The sequence below is a fragment of the Ranitomeya imitator genome, chromosome 5 (genome assembly GCF_032444005.1).
Source record: "Ranitomeya imitator isolate aRanImi1 chromosome 5, aRanImi1.pri, whole genome shotgun sequence".
Lineage (NCBI taxonomy): Eukaryota > Metazoa > Chordata > Amphibia > Anura > Dendrobatidae > Ranitomeya > Ranitomeya imitator.
In genome coordinates, this window is record NC_091286.1 from 683,213,320 (window position 1) to 683,238,491 (window position 25,172).

A 25,172-nucleotide genomic window follows, 5' to 3' on the forward strand; every position below is an offset into this window, starting at 1 on the left:
AAAAACTAGAGAAAAAAAAAGAAGTCGCAAACGCAATGATGAAATATATAAACAGGTATCTTAACCGCAACAGTGTTTGGCCTTAAGTCAAGTGAAAAGCTTAATCCCGAATCATTGAACTAGATGTAGAACATTACCCGTATAATAGCAGCCATTATTGTCCAAACAAAATGAGTCGATATGATAAGCGGAAAAATTAGATCCTAAATTGATCATAATTACAAACAAAAAATAAATTACCTTCCCGAGAGGTTTTAGGAAGGGCGGGGGCACGAAAACAAGGATAATCTGTAGATTGCCCTCAGTCATTACCGCAGAACAATGAAATATGGGTTAAATGTCTCATCCTGGAAATTGTGAGAGACAAATAACATCAACAGATTAAGAAGGGACTGAAAGAAAATCTGCCAGCGCTTGTTACTGCCGCAATTATGTGTTTACAAGTCAAGTCAGAAAAATCTGACGCTATAAGAATGGAAATAACATATGGGAGAAATATCACACTTACTGACTCTCATTTATGTGGCTATTTTATATTTATTACATTCTAGTACATAGGAGCAGTATTATAGTGGTTATATTCTTGTACACAGGAGGCAGTATTATAGTAGTTATATTCTTGTACACGGGCTGCAGTGTCTCCGGGTCTGTCACTGCTAGCGCACTGCTAGCACAGATGGAGCTAGCAGATGCTCCATCTGCGCTAGCGCTGTGCAAGCGCCGGCACTTGCGTTAGTGCAGTCCGTTTAACAGATATGTTGAACGGACTGCACTAGCACAGTGTGAACTTAGCCTAACCTGTCAAATATCCATTGATCTAGTCAATTTACCCTTCAGTTCAGTATATAGTATACAGTGTATAGTGCCAGTGTATAGGTAACACTGACTTACCAGTGACGTCTCTAGGTGAAGTCCTTCATCTTTCATCCAGCACAGACCACCATCACTTCATCCAGCCAGGACTCTTCTCTGCAGGAAATAACAGTTATCTCGAGCTCCGCTTGTAGAACACATTACTTAATTTTTCCCAACTTCTACATTACACCACATGAAGAAAAAGAGGCGACATAGTGTCACTCTACACAGTAACAGGAGCGCCCCCCCATTTAAAACAGTGTCCTCAAAAAATAAAATAAATACATCACTGCAGTAATAATATCCCTTAATTAGCCCCTATGGTAATAACAATATCCCCCATCCTGGCCCCATGTATCTCATTCCTGGCTCCAGCCATATGTTCTCCCATCCTGCCCTGATGAGTATTCATCCTGCCCCATATGATCTCCCCATCCTTCCCCATTAGTCTCCATCGTATCCATCCTGCCCCATGATCCTGTATGATCTGTCTCCAATCCTGCCCCATGTCTTTCATTCTGCCCCGTGTCTCCAATCATGCCCCGTATCTACATTCTGCCCATGTCTCCAGTCCTGCCCCCAGTGTGTCCAGCATCTCTGCCCCCAGTGTCCAGCATCTCTGCCCCCAGTGTCCAGCATCTCTGCCCCCAGTGTCCAGCATCTCTGCCTCCAGTGTCCATCATCTCTGCAACAAGTGTCCAGCATCTCTGCCCTCAGTGTCCAGCATCTCTGCCCCCAGTGTCCAGCATCTCTGCCCCCAGTGTCCAGCATCTCTCCCCCCAGTGTCCAGCATCTCTACCCCCAGTGTCCAGCATCTCTGCCCCAGTGTCCAGCATCTCTGCATCAAGTGTCCAGCATCTCTGCTCTGTGTCCAGCATCTTTGCCCCCAGTGTCCAGCATCTCTGCCCCCAGTGTCCAGCATCTCTGCCCCCACTGTCTAGCATTTCTGCCCCCAGTGTCTAGCATCTCTGCCACCAGTGTCTAGCATCTCTGCCCCCAGTGTCTAGCATCTCTGCCCCCAGTGTCCAGCATCTCTGCCCCCAGTGTCCAGCATCTCTGCCCCCACTGTCTAGCATCTCTGCCCCCAGTGTCTAGCATCTCTGCCACCAGTGTCCAGCATCTCTGCCCCCAGTGTCCAGCATCTCTGCCCCCAGTGTCTAGCATCTCTGCCCCCAGTGTCTAGCATCTCTGCCCCCAGTGTCCAGCATCTCTGCCCCCAGTGTCCAGCATCTCTACCCCAGTGTCCAGCATCTCTGCCCCCCAATGTGTCCAGCATCTCTACCCCAGTGTCCAGCATCTCTGCCCCCCAATGTGTACAGCATCTCTGCCCCCCAATGTGTCCAGTGTCCTGACCCTAGTGCGTCCAGCATATTGCCCCAGTGTGTCCAGCAATCTGCCCCAGTGTGTCCAGCAATCTGCCCCAGTGTCTCCAGCGTCTCTGCCCCAGTGTCTCCAGCATATTGCCCCCAGTGTGTCCAGCATTCTGCCCCAGTGTGTCCATCATATTGCCCCAGTGTGTCCAGCATATTGCCCCCAGCTTATCCAGCATTTCTGCCCCCAGCGTGTCCAGCATTCTGCCCCGGGATCGCCGCTCTAAAAAAAAAAAACACGAGTTCTTACTTACCTAGCTGCGCTCCTGCGGCGGGCGAAGCTTCCTCCCTCCACTCAGGTGAAGCACACACTCACCGGCGGCTGACAATGACGTCAGACGCCGGCGAAGTGCGCGCTGTGGCACACGTCAGCTGCCAGCCTCCGATTGGCTGGCGGCTGTTAACTATTGACGTGTGGGCCAGCACCTGCACGTCAATAGCCTTACTGCCGCAGCGCCTGTAGGGGGGGGCCCGGTGAGCAGATGCGGGCCCCCTCTGCCCACCGGGCCCATATGGCAGAGGCAGTAATGCCCTGATGGCGGCTGAGGTCAATCTGAGCCACACACCCCACTGGGCCCTGGGCTACCGCCCAGATTGACCTCATTATAATCCGTTTTTTCCACCGGATCCGTTTTTTTCTGCAGGATCCGTTTTTTTTCTGCCGGATCTGTTTTTTTTTATGCAGGATCCGTTTTTTTCTGCCGGATCAGTTTTTTTTTCCGCCGGATCTGTTGTTTTACGCAGAATCAGGTTTTTCCTGCCGGATCCGTTTTTTTCCGCAGGATCCTTTTTTTCTGCTGGATCCTTTTTTCCGCAGGTTCCGTTTTTATCCGCCAGACCCATTTTTTTCTGCAGAAAAAAACGGATCTGGCAGAAAAAAATGGATCCTGCGGAAAAAACGGATCCTGTGGAAAAAACGGATCTGGTGGAAAAAAACGGATCCTGCGTTAAAAATGGATCCGGCAGAAAAAAACGGATCCGGCGGAAAACAAACATCGGTGGAATAAATGGATCCTGCGGAAAAACGGATCCGGCAGCAAAAAACGGATCCTGTGGAAAAAACGGATCCGGCAGAAAAAAAACAGATCCAACGGAAAAAAACGGATCCGGCAGAAAAAAACGGATCCGGTGGAAAAAAACGGATCGGCGGAAAAAAACCGGAACCTGCTGAAAAAAAACGATCCAGCAGAAAAAAACATCCTGCAGAAAAAAACGGATCCTGCGGGGAAAAAATGGATTTGGCAGAAAAAACGGATTTTGCGGAAAAAAACGAATTCGGCGGAAAAAAACAGATCCTGCAGAAAAAAACTGATCCGGCATAAAAAACGGATCCTGCGGAAAAAAAACGGATCCTGCAGTGAAAAAACAGACCTGGCGGAAAAAACGGATCCGGCAGAAGAAAACTGATCCGGCAGAAAAAAAACGATCCGGCGGAAAAAAACTCGTTGGATTGTGCCTGACGGCAAAAACCTGATGTGTGAAAGCAGCCTAAATCTACAGACTACAGCCGTCAGCCTTACCATTGCACCACAAGATCAAGTGATACCAGGTACTAATTTTATGAGATGAACCATTCACATACTGTATGGAGGGAATCTAAATAACCTTCTGATTCTGATGTTTGAATGTTTCATGTATCATGTATCAGACTCAGGTATCAGAGTCAGGTATCAGACTCGGGTATCAAAGTCAGGTATCAGACTCAAGTATCAGAGTCAGGTATCAAAGTCAGGTGTCAGACTCAGGTATCAGACTCAAGTATCAAAGTCAGGTATCAGAGTCAGGTATCAAAGTCAGGTATCAGACTCAAGTATCAGAGTCAGGTATCAGACTCAAGTATCAGAGTCAGGTATCAAACTCAGGTATCAGACTCAGGTATCAGTTCTCAGGCATCAGACTCAGGGATCAGAATGAGGTATCAGACAGAGTATTTCTGATGTTTGACTTTGATATGTGATCATATCCTAAAATGAACACTGTACTATCTTACCCACAGCTAGCTCCTCCTATAGTTAACTATGTACATTATCCCATCTAGTGGGCAAACATGAGTACTGCACTTTCCCTGTAACATTATAGGAATAAAGGTAATATATATATATATATACTAGCTATTGAACCCGTTCTACGCCCAGGTGGCGAGCATTTATATTGGTATATGGTCTCCATCCTGGTATGTGCTGCTCCATCCTGCGTCCCCATCCTGTCATGTGCTGCTCCATCCTGCGCCCCCATCCTGTCATGTGCTGTTCCCATCCTGCGCCCCCGTTCTGTCATGTGCTGCTCCCATCCTGCGCCTCCATTCTGTTATTTGCTGCTCCCATCCTGCGCCCCCGTTCTGTCATGTGCTGCTCCCATCCTGCGCCTCCATTCTGTCATTTGCTGCTCCCATCCTGCGCCCCCATCCTGTCATGTGCTGCTCCCATCCTGCGCCCCCATCCTGTCATGTGCTGCTCCCATCCTGCGCCCCCGTTTTGTCATGTGCTGCTCCCATCTTGCGCCCCCGTTCTGTCATGTGCTGCTGCCATCCTGCACCCCCGTTCTGTCATGTGCTGCCCTATTCTGTCATGTGCTGCTCCCATCCTGCGCCCCCGTTCTGTCATGTGCTGCTCCCATCCTGCACCACCGTTCTTTAATTTGCTGCTCCCATCCATATGCCCCATACGCTGCTCCATAAGATGCTCCATAGTATATGCCCCGTATCAGGTGGCGTAAGTAACAAATAGCTGTGGCATGAAGTGCCACAGCCTCATGCCACAGCACTTTGTTACTTGTGCCACCTGATTCCTTTCCACCGCCATTTTCTTGGTCCTCCTGCTGGCGGAATCGGCGCCTGCGCAGTCCGCGCTTTCCGGCGCCATTTTCTTGAAGACACACTGCAGTGCGCAGGCGCCGATTCCGGCAGCAGGACAAAGGAATCAGGTGGTGTAAGTAACAAATTGACACTGCAGGTGTCCACGCTTTCCGGCGCCATTTTCTTGAAGACACACCTGCAGTGTGTCTTCAAGAAAATGGCGACGGAAAGCACGGACTGCGCAGGCGCCAATTCCGGCAGCAGGAGGACGAAGAAAATGGGCGGAAAGGAATGGCATAAGTAACAAATTGCTGTGGTATGAAGTGCCACAGCATAATCAGGGCGCAAATATGTGCACGGTGTCCCCCTGCTCCCGACCCCCTGCTCCCGGCAGTCCGCGCCTTCTGGCGCCATTTTTTTTTCCTGACACTCTATAATGTAACGCTAGGAGCGTCGCGCCTGCGCAATCTATAAAGGCTTCGGACAGAGTGACGCTCCCAGCGTTATATTATAGATACCGGTGTATATATATATACATATATATATATATATATATATATATATATATATATATATACAGCTGCACTTGAAATAGCATGTTAAATACGGCAACATAGCAGCATTTACAATCATACATATCAGTACATATAAAACATCCACATGTTTCAATGAGAACCGGTTCGGTTCTTAAAGGGGTGGGGCAAGCACCAGTCCTTAGAGCCCCTTACACTGCCACCAGTAGGTTCTCATGGAGGGAGACCCTACAGATGTTGTGCCAGTCATCAGGACATGTTTTTAGGCACAATTGTGAGTGTGTCCCCTCCATGGATGAGAAGCCCTCCACACATGAATGGCCTGAAGGTTTACTGTTCCTAGACTCATTCTTCCAGATGTCCCAAACTGTCTGAAGGGGGCTTCATCAGAGAATGTAACTGCGGGAAGTACAGGGATTGGACTACAGAAGCAGGGCCGAACTGGCCATCGGGCAGTTCTGGCAAATGCCAGAAGGGCCGGTGCCAGTAGTGGGCCGCTGAGCGCCGACTCACCCTTCCCCCCCAGCGCCGCCGCCGCATTCAACTATACCAGCGTCTATGACGCCGGTACAGTTGAATGCAATGATGGAGGAGAGAGCGTCAACTGACGCGCACTCTCCCATCATTCCCCGCTCTGCCTGACACTGCAGGTGCGTGCACACTCACTGTGTCCCAGGCAGTGCAGCGGCAGCTGCCAAGACAGGAGCAGGGAGCACCGCAGGCATGAGGGGAGGTGAGGAGCGTGTTTTTTTTTACTGGACTGTGAGGCCATTCTAGGGGGGGAGGAGAGATGTTGGCTCTGCTGTATACTATGTGGGCTGTGCTATATACAACTGTGTGGGCTCTGCTGTATATTACTGTGTGGGCAGTGCTGAATACTACTATGTGGGCTCTGCTATATACTACTGTGTGGGCTGTGCTGTATACTACTGAGTGGGCTGTGCTATATACTACTGTGTGGGCTGTGCTATATACTACTGTGTGTGCTGTGCTATATAGTACTATGTGGGCTGTGCTATATACTACTGTGTGGGCTCTGCTGTATACTATTTGGGCTGTGCTATATACTAGTGTGTGGGCTCTGCTGTATACTACTGTGTGGGCTGTGCTGTATACTACTATGTGGGCTGTTGCTGTATACTATGTGGGCTCTGCTGTATACTACTGTGTGGGCTGTGCTATATACTACTATGTGGGCTGTGCTGTATACTACTGTGTGGGCTGTGCTGTATACTACTGTGTGAGCTGTGCTATATACTACTGTGTGGGCTCTGCTGTATACTATGTGGGCTGTGCTATATACTACTATGTGGGCGGTGCTGTATACTACTATGTGGGCTGTGCTATATACTACTGTGTGGGCAGTGCTGTATACTACTGTGTGGGAAGTGCTATATACTACTATGTGGGCTGTGCTATACACTATTGTGTAGGCTATGCTATATACTACTGTGTGGGCTCTGCTGTATACTACTATGTGGGCTGTGCTATATACTACTTTGTGGGCTGTGCTATATACTACTGTGTGGGCTGTGCTATATACTACTATGTGGGCTGTGCTATATACTACTGTGTGGGCTTTGCTGTATACTACTATGTGGGCTGTGCTGTAAACTATTGTGTGGGCAGTGCTGTATACTACTGTGTGGGCAGTGCTGTATACTACTGTGTGGGCTGTGCTGTATACTACTGTGTGGGCTGTGCTGTATACTACTATGTGGGCTGTGCTATATACTACTGTGTGGGCAGTGCTGTATACTACTGTGTGGGCAGTGCTATATACTACTATGTGGGCTGTGCTATATACTACTATGTGAGCTGTGCTATATACTACTATGTGGGCTGTGCTATATGCTACTGTGTGGGCTGTGCTATATACTACTATGTGGGCTCTGCTATATACTACTGTGTGGGCTGTGCTGTATACTACTGAGTGGGCTGTGCTATATACTACTGTGTGGGCTGTGCTGTATACTACTGTGTGGGAAGTGCTATATACTACTATGTAGGCTGTGCTATACACTATTGTGTAGGCTATGCTATATACTACTGTGTGGGCTCTGCTGTCTACTACTATGTGGGCTGTGCTATACACTACTATGTGGGCTGTGCTATATACTACTGTGTGGGCTGTGCTATATACTACTATGTGGGCTGTGCTATATACTACTATGTGGGCTGTGCTATATACTACTGTGTGGGCTTTGCTGTATACTACTATGTGGGCTGTGCTGTAAACTATTGTGTGGGCAGTGCTGTATACTACTGTGTGGGCAGTGCTGTATACTACTGTGTGGGCTGTGCTGTATACTACTATGTGGGCTGTGCTATATACTACTGTGTGGGCAGTGCTGTATACTACTGTGTGGGCAGTGCTATATACTACTATGTGGGCTGTGCTATATACTACTATGTGAGCTGTGCTATATACTACTATGTGGGCTGTGCTATATACTACTGTGTGGGCTGTGCTATATACTACTATGTTGGCTGTGCTATATACTACTATATGGGCTGTGCTATATACTACTGTGTGGGCTTTGCTGTATACTACTATGTGGGCTGTGCTGTATGTGTGTGTGGGCAGTGCTGTATACTACTGTGTGGGCAGTGCTGCATACTACTGTGTGAGCTGTGCTGTATACTGCTAAGTGGGCTCTGCTGTATACTACGTGGGCTGTGCTGTATACTGCTACTGTATGTGGGCTGTGCTGTATACTGCTACGTGGGCTGTGTTATCTGCTATGCGGGTTATGCTATATACTATGGGGGTATATTATATTCTATGGGGGAGTGTTATGACCTGGTGGTTAGGAGCACCCGGCACGACCTGATAGTAAACTCACACAGGACAAGCTCTGGTATGTGGGAGCTCTGCTGACCGCAGGCCCTAATCCTATCACAACAACTAGAAATAGCCGTGGAGCGTTCCTGACTCTCCCTAGACGCCTCTTCACAGCCTAAGAGCTATCTAGCCCTAGAGAAAGAAAATAAGCCTACCTTGCCTCAGAGAAATTCCCCAAAGGAAAAGGCAGCCCCCCACATATATTGACTGTGAGTAAAGATGAAAGTCACAAACGCAGAAATGAAACAGGTTTCAGCAAAGGGAGGCCAGACTTACTAAACAGACAGAGGATAGGAAAGGTATCTTTGCGGTCAGCACAAAAAAACTACAAAAGACCACGCAGAGTGTGCAAAAAGACCTCCGCACCGACTAACGGTGCAGAGATGCCACTCTGCATCCCAGAGCTTCCAGCTAGCAAGACAAAATCATGATAACCAGCTGGACAAGGAAACAATGAACAAATAATAACTATCAGGAACTTAGCTTCTGCTGGAGAAGACAGGTCACCAGAAAGATCCAAGAGCGAACTGAACCAATGCAGGAACATTAACAGCTGGCATGGAGTAACGACCTGAGTGGAGTTAAATAGAGCAGCCAACCAAAGGATAAACCACGTCACCTGTGTAAGGAACCTCAGAAGCAGCAGCTTCACTCACAGCCACCAGAGGGAGTCCATAGACAGAACTCGCCGAAGTACCATTCACGACCACAGGAGGGAGTTCGACAACAGAATTCACAACAGTACCCCCCCCTTGAGGAGGGGTCACCGAACCCTCACCAGAGCCCCCAGGCCGATCAGGATGAGCCAAATGAAAGGCACGAACTAGATAGGCAGCATGAACATCAGAGGCAAAAACCCAGGAATTATCTTCCTGACCATAACCCTTCCACTTGACCAGGTACTGGAGTTTCCGTCTCGAAACACGAGAATCCAAAATCTTCTCCAACACATACTCCAACTCCCCCTCGACCAACACCGGGGCAGGAGGATCAACGGAGGGAACCTTAGGCGCCACGTATCTCCGCAACAACGACCTATGGAACACATTATGGATGGCAAAAGAAACTGGAAGGTCCAAACGAAATGACACAGGATTAAGAACTTCAGAAATCTTATATGGCCCAATGAAACGAGGCTTAAACTTAGGAGAGGAAACCTTCATAGGAACATGACGAGATGACAACCAAACCAAATCCCCAACACGAAGTCGGGGACCAACACAGCGCCGGCGGTTAGCGAAACGTTGAGCCTTCTCCTGGGACAATGTCAAATTGTCCACCACATAAGTCCAAATCTGTTGCAACCTGTCCACCACCGTATCCACCCCAGGACAGTCCGAAGGCTCAACCTGCCCTGAAGAGAAACGAGGATGGAAACCAGAATTACAGAAAAAAGGAGAAACTAAAGTAGCCGAGCTGGCCCGATTATTAAGGGCGAACTCAGCCAAAGGCAAGAAGGACACCCAATCATCCTGATCAGCAGAAACAAAGCATCTCAGATATGTTTCCAAAGTCTGATTAGTTCGTTCGGTTTGGCCATTTGTCTGAGGATGGAAAGCCGAAGTAAAAGACAAATCAATTCCCATCTTAGCACAAAAGGACCGCCAAAACCTCGAAACAAACTGGGAACCTCTGTCCGAGACGATGTTCTCCGGAATGCCATGCAAACGAACCACATGCTGGAAAAACAATGGCACCAAATCAGAGGAGGAAGGCAATTTAGACAAGGGTACCAAATGGACCATCTTAGAGAAGCGATCACAAACCACCCAAATGACCGACATCCTTTGAGAAACAGGGAGATCAGAAATAAAATCCATGGAAATATGCGTCCAGGGCCTCTTCGGGACCGGCAAGGGCAAAAGCAACCCACTGGCACGAGAACAGCAGGGCTTAGCCCGAGCACAAGTCCCACAGGACTGCACAAAAGAACGCACATCCCGTGACAAAGAAGGCCACCAAAAGGATCTAGCCACCAAATCTCTGGTACCAAAGATTCCAGGATGACCAGCCAACACCGAACAATGAACCTCAGAGATAACTCTACTAGTCCATCTATCAGGGACAAACAGTTTCTCCGCTGGACAACGGTCAGGTCTATCAGCCTGAAACGTCTGCAGCACCCGCCGCAAATCAGGGGAGTTGGCAGACAAAATTACCCCCTCTTTAAGAATACCCGCCGGCTCCGGAACACCCGGAGAGTCAGGCACAAAACTCCTTGACAGGGCATCAGCCTTCACATTCTTAGATCCCGGAAGGTATGAAACCACAAAATCAAAAAGGGAGAAAAAGAGCGACCATCAAGCCTGTCTAGGATTCAACCGTTTGGCAGACTCGAGATAAGTCAAATTCTTGTGATCCATCAAGACCACCACGCGATGTTTAGCTCCTTCAAGCCAATGTCGCCACTCCTCGAATGCCCACTTCATGGCCAACAACTCTCGATTGCCAACATCATAATTGCGCTAAGCAGGCAAGAATTTTCTAGAAAAGAAGGCACATGGTTTCATCACCGAGTCATCAGAACTTCTTTGCGACAAAACAGCCCCTGCTCCAATCTCAGAAGCATCAACCTCGACCTGAAACGGGAGCGAAACATCTGGCTGGCACAACACAGGGGCAGAAGAAAAACGACGCTTCAACTCCTGAAAAGCCTCTACAGCCGCAGAGGACCAATTGACCACATCAGCACCTTTCTTGGTCAAATCAGTCAACGGTTTAGCAATACTAGAAAAATTAGCGATGAAGCGACGGTAAAAATTAGCAAAGCCCAGGAACTTCTGCAGGCTCTTCACAGATGTCGGCTGAGTCCAATCATAAATGGCCTGAACTTTAACAGGGTCCATCTCGATAGTAGAAGGGGAAAAAATGAAACCCAAAAATGAAACCTTCTGAACTCCAAAGAGACACTTTGACCCCTTCACAAACAAGGAATTCGCACGAAGGACCTGGAACACCATTCTGACCTGCTTCACATGAGACTCCCAATCATCCGAAAAGACCAAAATGTCATCCAAATATACAATCATGAATCTATCCAGGTACTCTCGAAAGATGTCATGCATAAAGGACTGAAACACAGATGGAGCATTAGAAAGCCAGAATGGCATAACCAGGTACTCAAAATGGCCCTCGGGCGTATTAAATGCTGTTTTCCATTCATCGCCCTGTTTAATTTGCACAAGATTATACGCCCCTCGAAGATCTATCTTGGTGAACCAACTAGCCCCCTTAATCTGAGCAAACAAATCAGACAGCAGCGGCAAAGGATACTGAAATTTGACTGTGATCTTATTAAGAAGGCGGTAATCAATACAAGGTCTCAAAGAGCCATCCTTCTTGGCCACAAAAAAGAACCCTGCTCCCAATGGTGACGACGACGGGCGAATATGACCCTTCTCCAAGGATTCCTTTATATAACTCCGCATAGCGGCGTGCTCTGGCACAGATAAATTAAACAGACGGCCCTTAGGAAACTTACTACCAGGAATCAAATTAATAGCACAATCGCAATCCCTATGAGGAGGTAGGGCACCAGATTTGGGCTCTTCAAATACATCCCGGTAATCTGATAAAAACTCAGGGACTTCAGAAAGAGTGGAAGGCGAAATTGACAACAATGGAACATCACCATGTACCCCCTGACAACCCCAGCCGGACACAGACATAGATTTCCAATCCAATACTGGATTATGAACCTGTAGCCATGGCAACTCCAAAACGACCACATCTTGCAGATTATGCAACACCAAAAAGCGAATATCCTCCTGATGTGCAGGAGCCATGCACATGGTCAATTGAGTCCAGTACTGAGGCTTATTCTTGGCCAAAGGCGTAGCATCAATTCCTCTCAATGGAATAGGATACTGCAAGGGCTCCAAGAAAAAACCACAGCGCCTGGCAAACTCCAAGTCCATCAAATTCAGGGCAGCGCCTGAATCCACAAATGCCATAACAGAACAGGATGACAGAGAGCTAATCAGAGTAACGGACAAAAGAAATTTAGACTGTACCGTACCAATGGTGGCAGACCTAGCGAACCGCTTAGTGCACTTATGACAATCAGAGACAGCATGAGTTGATTCACCACAGTAAAAACACAGCCCATTCCGACGTCTGTGTTCCTGCCGTTCAGCTCTGGTCAAAGTCCTATCACACTGCATAGGCTCAGGCCTATGCTCAGAGAATACCGCCAGATGGTGCACAGCTTTGCGCTCACGCAAGCGCCAATCGATCTGAATGGCCAAGGACATAGACTCATTCAGACCAGCAGGCGTGGGAAATCCCACCATGACATCCTTAAGGGCTTCAGAAAGACCCTTTCTGAAAATCGCCGCCAGGGCACACTCATTCCACTGAGTAAGCACAGACCACTTTCTAAACTTCTGACAGTACACCTCCGCTTCATCCTGACCCTGACACAAAGCCAGCAAGATTTTCTCTGCCTGATCCACTGAATTTGGTTCATCATAAAGCAATCCAAGCGCCAGAAAAAACGCATCAACATCACGCAATGCAGGATCTCCTGGCGCAAGGGAAAATGCCCAGTCTTGAGGGTCACCACGCAACAAAGAAATAATGATTTTTACTTGTTGAACGGGGTCACCAGAGGAGCAGGGTTTCAAAGCTAGAAACAGTTTACAATTATTTTTGAAATTCAGAAACTTAGATCTATCCCCAGAAAATAAATCAGGAATAGGAATTCTAGGCTCTAACATAGGATTCTGAACCACAAAATCTTGAATGTTTTGTACCCTTGCAGTGAGATGATCCACACAAGAGGACAGACCTTGAATGTCCATATCTTCACCTGTGTCCTGAACCACCCAAAGGTTTAGGGGAAAAGAAAGACAAAACACAGTGCAAAGAAAAAAAAATGGTCTCAGAGCTTCTCTTATCCCTCTATTGAGATGCATTAATACTTTGGGCCAGCTGTACTGTTATGACCTGGTGGTTAGGAGCACCCGGCACGACCTGATAGTAAACTCACACAGGACAAGCTCTGGGATGTGGGAGCTCTGCTGACCGCAGGCCCTAATCCTATCACAACAACTAGAAATAGCCGTGGAGCGTTCCTGACTCTCCCTAGACGCCTCTTCACAGCCTAAGAGCTAGCTAGCACTAGAGATAGACAATAAGCCTACCTTGCCTCAGAGAAATCCCCCAAAGGAAAAGGCAGCCCCCCACATATATTGACTGTGAGTAAAGATGAAAGTCACAAACGCAGAAATTAAACAGGTTTCAGCAAAGGGAGGCCAGACTTACTAAACAGACAGAGGATAGGAAAGGTATCTTTGCGGTCAGCACAAAAAACTACAAAAGACCACGCAGAGTGTGCAAAAAGACCTCCGCACCGACTAACGGTGCGGAGATGCCACTCTGCATCCCAGAGCTTCCAGCTAGCAAGACAAAATCATGATAACCAGCTGGACAAGGAAACAATGAACAAATAATAACTATCAGGAACTTAGCTTCTGCTGGAGAAGACAGGTCACCAGAAAGATCCAAGAGCGAACTGAACCAATGCAGGAACATTGACAGCTGGCATGGAGTAACGATCTGAGCGGAGTTAAATAGAGCAGCTAACCAAAGGATAAACCACGTCACCTGTGTAAGGAACCTCAGAAGCAGCAGCTTCACTCACAGCCACCAGAGGGAGTCCATGGACAGAACTCGCCGAAGTACCATTCACGACCACAGGAGGGAGTTCGACAACAGAATTCACAACAGGGGAGGCCGTGTTATATACTATGTGGCTGTGTTATACACTATTGTGGGTGTATTATATTCAATGGGGGAGGCTGTGTTATATACTATGGGGGGCTGCATTATATTCTATGGGGGCTACATTATATATTATGGGGAGGTGGGCTGTATTATACTCTGGAGTGGCCGCATAATATTCTGTAGGGTGGTGGCTGCATCATACTATATGTGGGCTGCATTATACTGTATTGAGGACTATGGGGAATATGTTATACTATATGAAGAACTATGGGGTGCATTATACTATGGGAAGTGAATTGTACTACATGGATGACTATGGCAGTGCATTATACTTTATGGAGCACTATGAGGAGTGTATTATGCTATATGGAGGACTGAGCAGTGTATTTTAAGATATGGAGGACTATACGGAGTGTATTATACTATATGGAGGACTGTGGTGCATATTATAATATATGGAGGACTATGGGGTGTATTTTACTAAACAAGTAAAATGCTGCATATTCAGATTGTTTTTTCTGGAACAGAAATCCTTGTTCTCAGCAGCACATCACCGGTGTAAACTGTACATGTGCTGCTGATAACATGATACCGTATGGTGATCTGTTAGTGATCTATTAGTGATCGTTCTGTCCCATCATTATTCCTCAGCTGGTGGAAAGAGGCCGGGAAACAAGCATTGAACAACTTTAGTATTGTCGATCAAACTCATTTAGCGGCCTGAACTCAGCGCTTGTAAATACAACCGAAATGCTTCTGTGTGACGTGCAATATGTTAGCATTTGGGGCCCCATTTTAAACTTTGCCTAGGGCCCCACTTTGCCTAAAACCAGCCCTGCCTACAAGTGTACAAAGATATTATACAGCCACCATGTGACAAGTGGGCCTGTGTAACTTCAAATGCCAGGGCTGAATTTTAGTCCCAGTCCGGTCCTGTGCAGAAGACTGGAGTAAAGTTATTTTCTCTGACGAAGACCCTTCACACTATTTGGGTAACAAGTACAGTTTTCTCTCCTCTTATTGCTGACACGAGTCTCTGCTGCGGGTTATGTCACTGCTGGTGGGTCAGAATATCAGATTGGACTCCAGGTCCCAATGTTTTTCCAGCAGCTGCACTAGTGGCGCCATGAAGCCTCTTTGATGGTTCTTCCTTGGTCTTTACAGCTTTCTGGTTGCTCCCAGATGGCATGCAGTCGGCCAGTGTCACTACAGTTGCTGTAGATTCTCTTGCTTGGTCTTCTTCTCTAGAGAACAGAGAGTTCTCCTTTGCCTACACGGGGGTGGGAGTTGGGTGGCGGGATATGATTTCTTGTTCGAGAAGTTAAATCATCAATAGAGTAGGCAGCACGTCCTTAGAAATAGTGTAGATTGAAGTGGATGCTAGTTCCTCTGGAGTCAACCACTGAGATCTTGTCAGAATGCAGGAGATAAAGAAGGAACTGCACCCCAAGTGGCACGGAGGACTGCTTCAAATATGTTTTATTATGGATATCTCATGTCCATTAATCACATTAATCGCAGTAGGTACAAGAATAAGCATGTTAACGTTTCAGGCATAACACTCTTCTTCAGGTGTATAGAAAAGTATCAATGCACATATTTTAAATAGCATTAAGGGTTCTTGGTGGGCTTCAAAAAAAGGTAGACCGGGACACACCTTTACATTGCGATGACATGTAACATACAGTGTTTCTGTGCATAGCAAGGAGTTTGTGTGTCTATAATATACTGTATAGTGTTCATGTGTAGCATGGAGGGTGTCAAAATGTGAAAATGGTTGTACTCAATTGTGTTAAAGCATGTCAATTAGTGATGAGCGAGTATACTCGTTGCTCGGGTCACCTCCGAGTATTTATGACTGCTCGGAGATTTAGTTTTCCTTGCCACAGCTGAATGATTTACAGCTACTAGCCAGCTTGAATACATGTGGGGATTCCCTAGCAACCAGGCAACCCCCACATGTACTCAGGCTGGCTAATAGCTGTAAATCATTCAGCTGTGGCAAGGAAAACTAAATCTCCGAGCACCAACAAATACTCGGAGACCACCCGAGCAACGAGTATACTCGCTCATCGCTAATGTCAATGTGAAATTCATGAAGTGCGAATAGCAAAATTACTTTTGAAATTTAGGAAAAATACACGAGACGTTTAGCACAAAATTTGGCCAAATAGTGTGAGCCCATACACCATCATCAAGGTAATCTCATGAATCTGATGGGTCGCTGACCTAACTGCCCAGTGTGAACACTTACTTATGGCTAATATCTGAGTGTATGAGTGTTTATAGTCACACATACATTCAGATATTAATCATAGGTAAGTTTTCACACTGGGTAGTTAGTTACCTTAACAATGGTGTACCTTGACAATGGTGTATGGGCTCAGACTATTTGGCCAAATTTTGTGCTAAACATCTTGTGTGTATTTTTCCATAATTTCAAAAGTAATTTTGCTATTCTCACTTCATGTATTTCACATTGACATGCTTTAACACAATTGAATGCAACCATTTTCGCATTTTGATATATAAGTTGTTTTTTTGGTATGCACCTGTTCAGAATAGTTCTTGATGTTTCAGTCAATTTTTTTGTTATTTATTAGCATGGAGTGTGTGTCTGTAATATACAGTGTGCGTGTGTAGCCTGGCACTCTAGATGCGAGTATGTCACAAATCACTAAACAAACTAGCAAAATGATGCTCATTAGTGATGAGCGAGTATACTCGTTGCTCGGGTTTTCTCGAGCACGCTCAGGTGGTCTGAGTATTTATGACTGCTCGGACATTTAGTTTTCAGAGATCTCCAGCACTGATTCTTCTGTAGCCAAGGAGAGCTCCAGTAATGATTCTGCAGCGCCCCAGAGATCTGGTCGTTGCAGTATGACGCTCTGCCGCTAAGGGGAGTAGCGGTACGTCTGATGGCACTGAAGGAATTCTACTGACCAGGTATCACCAGCACACATTACACTTCACACTCCGGCTACTAGGGGGAGAAAAAGGCTTTATTTATTGGGCCACTCCTCACACTGGTAAAACTAGGGGTTGGATAGGAAGTTAGTCAGAAGCTGACTGGTTGGATTCAGGCAACATCCCGTGGCAGGGGGTGTTGCAGGGAGAAGACACAGGGGGGTCCCTGTCAGGCGTGGGAACCTGGCAGGCACCTAGCGACCAGAATAGAACGTTACGGAACCGCGCCTGCACACCCCGCGGCAGTATCCTAAGAGAGAGACACGAAGGGAAGGATATTGTGGAACAGTGAGAAACGAGATCAAGCACAAAGGGGAACCAGTAGGAGTCGTGCCGTGAGACCGAGGCAACATCCTACTGAGGCGCGTAGCCGGTGGCCGGAACACCGAGGGAGTAACTGACTCTACGCTTTACTTCAAACTCCGCAGGACAGTTAATTATAGATTGGCTGTCTCACCTAAACACCTACGAAGACATAGGGGGGCAACTGTGGGAGAGGGGCGTCTCTAGGGTCCCGGAAGAACTCCAGGCCTTCCCGTCATATGGGTGCGTCCTAGCCATAACATACCTGGGGGACGTTGAAATAGAAAGATCTGGAACAAATTAGAAAGAACGAACGAACGAGAACAGAAGTTGTGAGGACTATTCCGAATGCTCAGCAGGGTAGCACTACAACACACAGGCGCTATTGGTAGGCAACGATCTCAGATAGCCCTGTTAACTGTGCTCTGGATTGAGGATCCTGAAGTCTTCAGTAAAGAGGTAATGAGATTGCAACCTTGTGTCCTTGTTATTGACTGCACCTCACACCATCACCATCCACTTTAATGGGAAGCCCTGGGGACATACTTCACCTGTGGGAAGGTATACCATCTAGCTGCCATTAATCAACCCAGGGGACCCCACAGCAGCGTCGGTCACCCTGACCGAACACCACAGGTGGCGTCACGAAACCTTGACAGACCTTTATCCCCTTTTATTGGACGCCCCTTAGCAGGGTCGCGGACCGGGTCTAGCCACCGTGACAGCCTCAGAACCGAACCAGAGAGGCCCGGTACCGAGAACTCGTGGCCCTGTGTCTGGGGGCACTCCAACTCACCTCCAGTTGAGGAGAGCTCCAGTACTGATCCTTCAGCAGCCAAGGAGAGCTCCAGTAATGATCCATCTACAGTTGAGGAGAGCTCCAGTACTGATCCTTCAGCAGCCAAGGAGAGCTCCAGTAATGATCCACCTACAGTTGATGAAAGCTCCAGTACTGATCCTTCAGCAGCCAAGGAGAGCTCCAGTAATGATCCACCTACAGTTGATGACAGCTCCAGTAATGATCCACCTGCAGTTGAGGAGAGCTCCAGTACTGATCCTTCAGCAGCCAAGGAGAGCTCCAGTAATGATCCACCTACAGTTGATGACAGCTCCAGTAATGATCCATCTGCTGTTGAGGAGAGTTCCAGCACTGATTTGCCTGCAGCTGAGGAAAGCTCAAGCACTTATCCTCCTGCGGCTGAGAGCTCCAGCACTGATTCTCCAGCAGCCAACCAGAGCTCTAGCAATGATCCACCTGCAGTTGAGAAGAGCTCCAGCACTGATCCTCCAGCAGCCAAGGAGAGCTCCGGCACTGCTCCACCTGCAGCTGGGGAAAGCTCCAGCACTGATCGTCCTACAGCTGAGGAAAGCTCCAGCACTGCTCCACCTGCAGCTGGGGAAAGCTCCAGCACTGATCCTCCTACAGCTGAGGAAAACTCCAGCACTGATCCACCTGAAGCTGAGGAAAACTCCAGCACTGATCCACCTGAAGCTGAGGAACGTTCCAGCACTGATCCACCTGCAGCTGAGGAACGCGCCAGCACTGATCGCTCTCCAAATACCTTCCCACAGGGTTTGGATATTAGCTTTAAGCTGCAGTATCACCTGGATCTGTTCTGGGTTGAGCGTGCATGTGTAATAGGGGCGCTTAGACGGAACAAGCTTTTGGCCATCAGCTACCAGAACTGGAAAGCCAACTTTTATACTTACAAATGTAGTCAAGTCAGACTACAATGAAACGATGACTACTTTTCATACACTTTCTTACTTTACTAATATACTGTATTTCATGAGAAGAATAAAATATGGAGCTCCCGACCTTCCCATCAGCCAAGGATCAAAATGATTTGTTCCTTTGTAATCTCCAATTAAAACAGGGTCATTTCCTTTAATTGACTTTAGTCTTTGAATTTCCTCCAGACAATGGTGGACTCGTATCATGAATGACAGGGTCTTAGATAAGAATCGTATTGCACTTGATATCATGGTTCTATTATTTTTGTTCCTTCACAATATGTTTAGAAAGGTTGGCGAAGGTTTCTTGGGGATTCATGATTTTGAGTAATATTTCTTGGCATATCGTTTATGAGGACAATACCGTCTTTGTTATTAGCGAGTGTGAAGTATCAGAAGGGGGAAGAGGAAACCCCTAATGGAGTAGTGAATAGACCACTGAAAGGGGATAATAAACGTTGTCCTGGATTTCCTCGTCCAGCAGGTGCTTCCTATAATACGTCTATTCATTCATGCTTTCACAAGTCAGAGGCTGCCAAGGTCCAGAGTTCAGGCTCTCATAAGTGAGGTAAGGGACTGAAGACTTCGTAATTGGTACGGCATCTTAACCCTGCTGTTGTCTTTGGTCTGGGGAGACCGATTTTGAACTTTGGTATTTTTTGGGGTGTTCAAGATGCGGTTCTGAAACTTGTGGTTGATTGACTTAAATGAAGATGGGTCGGTCGGCCACGGGTTTCAGAGCCGCATCTTGAATATTTTAAAGAATATTGAAGTTCAAGGTTGGTCGTTTTTGACCGAAGACAACAGCAGGGTTAAACCATGTCTTTACGGTCCTTGGGTAAAAAATAAGGGTTTACTTGTGTTCCTACTCCCAATACATATAATTTGGTCTGTAAACTTGACCATCCACCTCTCCACTCTTCAGCAAGTCTTCCTAACCTTGGGCCTTGGGTCCACCTGTTTCTGCAGTTGCGTAGGGCGGTTGGGTTCCATTCTACATGGTTAAGCCAAGCTGTGTGCCATGTTTAGACAGAACCATCCACAGCAAAATATGACTTATTTTCTAAAGAGTACAGGGCTACAGAAAGGGATGACATGACCGCCTTCTTAGTCAGCCCTTAAATGAGCCCTACAATATGTCACTTCCCTTCACGTTTTGGAGGAGAAACTATTGAGTTAAAACCAGACAGTAGTAAGTAATACTATGGGAACAAGCTATGGTAATTTTACAACCCTCAGTTTCAGCCGAAATTTCTGAACTTTCTATATACACATTTTTATAGACCTATCAAGGAGAAATCGATTACCTCAAACCATATCCAGCAGATTTATTGGGTTCTCTGATGAAAACATATGGACGGTTCTGCTTGGAACTCCTCTTTCAGACCTCGCTTTGAGTCTCTTATTGGCATTAGCTCCCATTCTGATGGACTTGAGCTGTTCTGGTATTACATGGAAAGCTTTTTATCTGAGCGGCTGACATGTAATGCTACCTGGTTGGCCTATGGCTTCCTCTAGAAAAATCAGGTTTAAGAAAGGATGACAGATTAGGAACCAGCCGGCATTTTTCTTGCAATCTCTACATTAAGTACAAACCCAAGAAGTAGGAGAAAGTACAATGGCAGGATCAGACTGCATAGGGTTTGTTTGTAGTCTGTTACCATGGAGAAACATCGGTTTGTATAGGAGCTGTATAAAGTACATTTTTAATCAAGTTATTTTGAAAAGTTTCTTTGTTTTTTAACAAAATTTTGTTCTTGAAAGTGTACGCAGCCCCAAACCACTGCTGAGATAACAGGCCCCACTACACATTTGACCAAGATCATCCAACGTTGACAATTTTAGTCTAAGGTGTATGGGGTCACCCAACTGTAATGAGGTGGTGGGGACCCTCATTTGCCACGTGCAGTACCCTGAGGGTTTACCTGCATGTTAATGTTATGTATTACTGTTGTGTTAATGTAATGTGCTGCGTCCTGTGTATATTGTCTATTGCATGTGTTCAGGTTAGGGACAGAAAAGGTTAAGTAAAGAATGGGGGTTGGCACAGCAGGCTGCAAAAAGCAGCAATTTCCTGCTTCTACTGTAGAGCAGAGCCAGGGCAGGCTTGCCTGTGGCAAGACGTTCTCCATTGACTGGGCAGTGGAAACGGCATCAGGACTGTAAAAGTGCCCACCAAAGGACTGTCAGTTCCCAGGAACTGGATGAGACCTGATGCTGTGACAGAGCTTGATAGGGAAGGAACAGTAAGTTTTGCCTCATATACCTCATTTACCTCATCTACCCCATCCCTATTAAAAAGTTTGTTAACGTTGGAACTGAAGCGTGGCGTGTAGTGTATCCGGAGGACACCGTTCCAGTGTTGGGACTCTGAGCAACCGTATACTAGAGGTAACTGACTGTGCTGCAGGACCGGGACTTTATGTCGTTCTATGTGCAAGGGGCCGAGGTGCTCACTGGCTGCCCATGGCTACCACCCCGTGCCACCTTGTTACACAACTGTGCCCCGGCAGATGATGTCAAGGGAGAGAAGGATTTGAAACGTTGGATTTCATATGGCCAGTCCTTTTGTTTGGAGGGGAGATAAGCTGATAATAAATGATTCCCTCATATAGGACCCAAGAGTAGAGATGGTCAAACCCCTGGATGTTCCGGTCTGGCAAGTTCAGACGAACAGTTAAAAAAGGTTTTGTTTGAGCACCAGAACAGTACCCGGACCCAAACCCGGACACATGAATGGGAGGCCTGAACATCCAGTGTTTGCCATGCTATCGTGTATGACAGCGCGGCAAACAGTGCCTCTGATTGGCGGTAAGATCTTTACTGCCAGTCAGACAACGCTGCAACTCCCACGCTGTCAGTTGACAGAGTGAGCCAACAGCTGTGACCGGAGGTAAAAAGATTACCTCTAGTCACAGACGTCAAGTGATGGGACTATTACTACTCCCATCAACCTACACCTGCTGTCGCTGATAACGAGAGCAGGCATCACTGATGGGAGTATTCATCAGCCTGCGCCCGTGCAATAAATAAATACATTTTTTTTAAAAACCCGGCATGGGTTCCTCTGTATTTTTGATAACCAGCCCGGTAAAACTGACAGCTGCAGCTGCAACCCTCAGCTGTCAGCTTTAGCAAGGCTGGTTATCAAAAATATAGGGGTCCATATGCCTTTTTTTATTATTTAAATAAATTAAAAAAGCATAGCCATTTTTGACAACCAGTCAAGCTAAAGCAGACAGCTGGGGGCTGGTATTCTCAAGCTGGATATTGTCCCCCCAGCCTAAAAATTGAAGCCCGCAGCTGCCACAGAAAAGGTGCATCTTTTAGATGTGCCAATTATGGCACTTTGCCAGGCTCTTCCCACTTGCCCTTGTTCTTCATTATTTTCTCTTTTAAAAGGAGATGTTATGCTAGCTGTGTCTATATTTGCAATATAACTATAGGATTAGTAATGGATAAGTGTCTTATAGATGCCTCTCCATTACTAAGCAGTGGGCTTGATGTCACCGGACAATACAAAGGTCACATCAACCCCACAAATATTAATCCCACTTGCCACCACCACAGGGCAAGTGGAAAGAGCTGGGCAAAGCGCCAGAATTGGTGCATCTAACAGATGGGGCTGCTGTTTTTAGGCTGGGGGGGCAATATACATGGCAACTTGCCAGACTGAGAATACCAACCCCCAACTGTCTGCTTTAGCAAGGCTGGTTGTCAAAAATGGGGGGTATTCCATGCGGTATTTGTGAATAATTTATTTAAATTATTTTTTAAAAATGGCGTAGGGCCCTGCCTATTTTTGATAAACGGCCTTGCTAATGCTGACAACTCAGGGTTTCAGCCCACAGCTGTCAGTTTTGCCTGGCTGTTTATCAAAAATACAGGAGAACCCACATCATTTTCTTTCTTTCTTTATAGCGCAGGTGCCAGCTGATGAATACTTCCATCAGCGGCATCTGCTGGTAACAGTGAGAGCAGGCGTAGGCTGATGGGAGTAGTAGTCCCATCAGCCAACACGTATGACTTTAGGTAAATGCAGCACCCCAGAGTCCTGGTCGTTGCAGTAATGTTATTCTTCCACCAGGGGGAGTGATGTTACGTCTGATGGCACTAAAGGAGTTCACCTTACCAGGTATCACAAAACACACAACACACTTCACACTCCAGCCACCAGGGGGAGCAAAGGTTCTATCCACTAGGCCACTCCTCACAGTTAGGTAAAACTGGTGGGTTGGATAGAAAGTTAGTCAGAGTCAGAAGACAGAAGTTGACTGGAGGGAGTAGGAGAAAGTCAGTGAGTCTCGACCGAGTTTGGCAGAGGCTGGTTGGAGTGGGTTCCAGCCAGCTCCAGACTGCGGCCTGCGGTAGACGAGGGTACACGGAGCTGCGCCTGCCCCACGTGCGGCAGCATCTTAAGAAAGAACACGAAGAGAATTGTATTGTAGGAAGTGAGAAACAAAGTCATAGCACAAGGAGAAGAAAACCAGAAGGAGTCCTGTCCTGTGAGAGGCTGCCTCCTTCTGGGGCGCGGACCGGTAGCCAGAACACCAAAGGAGTAATAGACTCTATGTTTTACTTCAGAGACTGGCAGGACAGTTAATTCTACGTTGGCTGCCCGACCATCATACACAGGAGGCACGGTGGCAAATTGTGGTGGCTGGGGCGTCTCTAGGGTCCCTATAAAAAGCCTCATGCCACCAGTCATATGTGTTTTGTTCTATCCAACTACGGGGAACAGTGAGAAGAGTAATAGCAGTGAGGATCTTATTGGAGCTTATGCAAGTAGGGACCTACTGTGTTACTATGCGCATAAGAAGGCTATTGATTTCCACCTGGATAAGGAGACTCTGGAATTGCCCTCAGACCGACCGGACTCTGCCTACCCCGTAATCCGCACCCTGGGCTGTGGATGCTGAAGCCTTCAGTAAAGGTAAAGAGACTGCAACCTTGTGTCCTCGTTATTCACTGCGCCTCACACCATCCACTATCCACCATCTACTCTTCTGGGAAGCCCTGGGGATACACTTCACCTATGGGAAGGTATACGATCTAGCTGCCATCACATCACCCCAGCGGACCCCTAAGCAGCGTCGGTCACCCTGACCGAATACCACAGGTCACGAACACTATTAATCCATCCAAACTCTGCCTTTTATTGGGCGCCCCTCTTAGGGCCACGGGCCGGGTCGGGCCACCGTGACATCCCCGCTGAAGAACCGAAGGACCCGGTACTGAGTACCCCATTGCCCTTACGTGGGGGCGATCCATAAACTTTTTACCTCTGTTCACAGCTGCAGGCTCACACTGTCATCTGATAGTGTGAGAACCACAGCGCTCTGACCGGTGGTAATGATCTTACCGCCGATCAGAGCCGCTAGTGTTTCTTGTTCTGTAATGCAGAAGACGCGAAGAAGTGCGAGAAACACTCGGTGTTCGGGGGGCCGAACCCGAACAGTAACATGGACTTTCTGGTGAAGTCCAAGTTCAGGGTCCGTGCCCGAACAGCATGTGTTTGGTACAGACCCCAAACTATACTGTTCTGGTTTGCCCATCTCTACCCAACAGAACTCAGTCGAATGTTCTTGGCCTTTTATTGGGTTTTAGGTGGAAAACTAGGCTTAACTGTTCTATGGCCAACATGTTAAGTCAGATAAGGTCCATGTTCTAGTATTTTCTTTCCAGGGTCATTTTTGACCCACTACTATACTAGTCAGGGCCAGCGTCAGCACCCGGCTTACCCGGGCAAGTGCCACGGCCCTGGCGAGACAGGGGGGCCCATTCAGGGCCAGAATTAGGGGCAGGCAGCTGCCTAGGGCCCCCTCCCCCAGGGGCCCTCAGCTAGCGGCACATCACGCAGCCGCTATGGGGCCTCTGTGAGGCAGGGGGGCCGCCTGTTGCCAGCGCCAACTCCCCCGCCGCCGCATTGAACTACACCGGCGTCTGCTACATGGTTGTTCTATATACTAAATGGGCCGTGTTATATACTATGTAGGCTGTGTTATATAATATGTGGCTGTGCTATATACTATATGGGCTGTTAT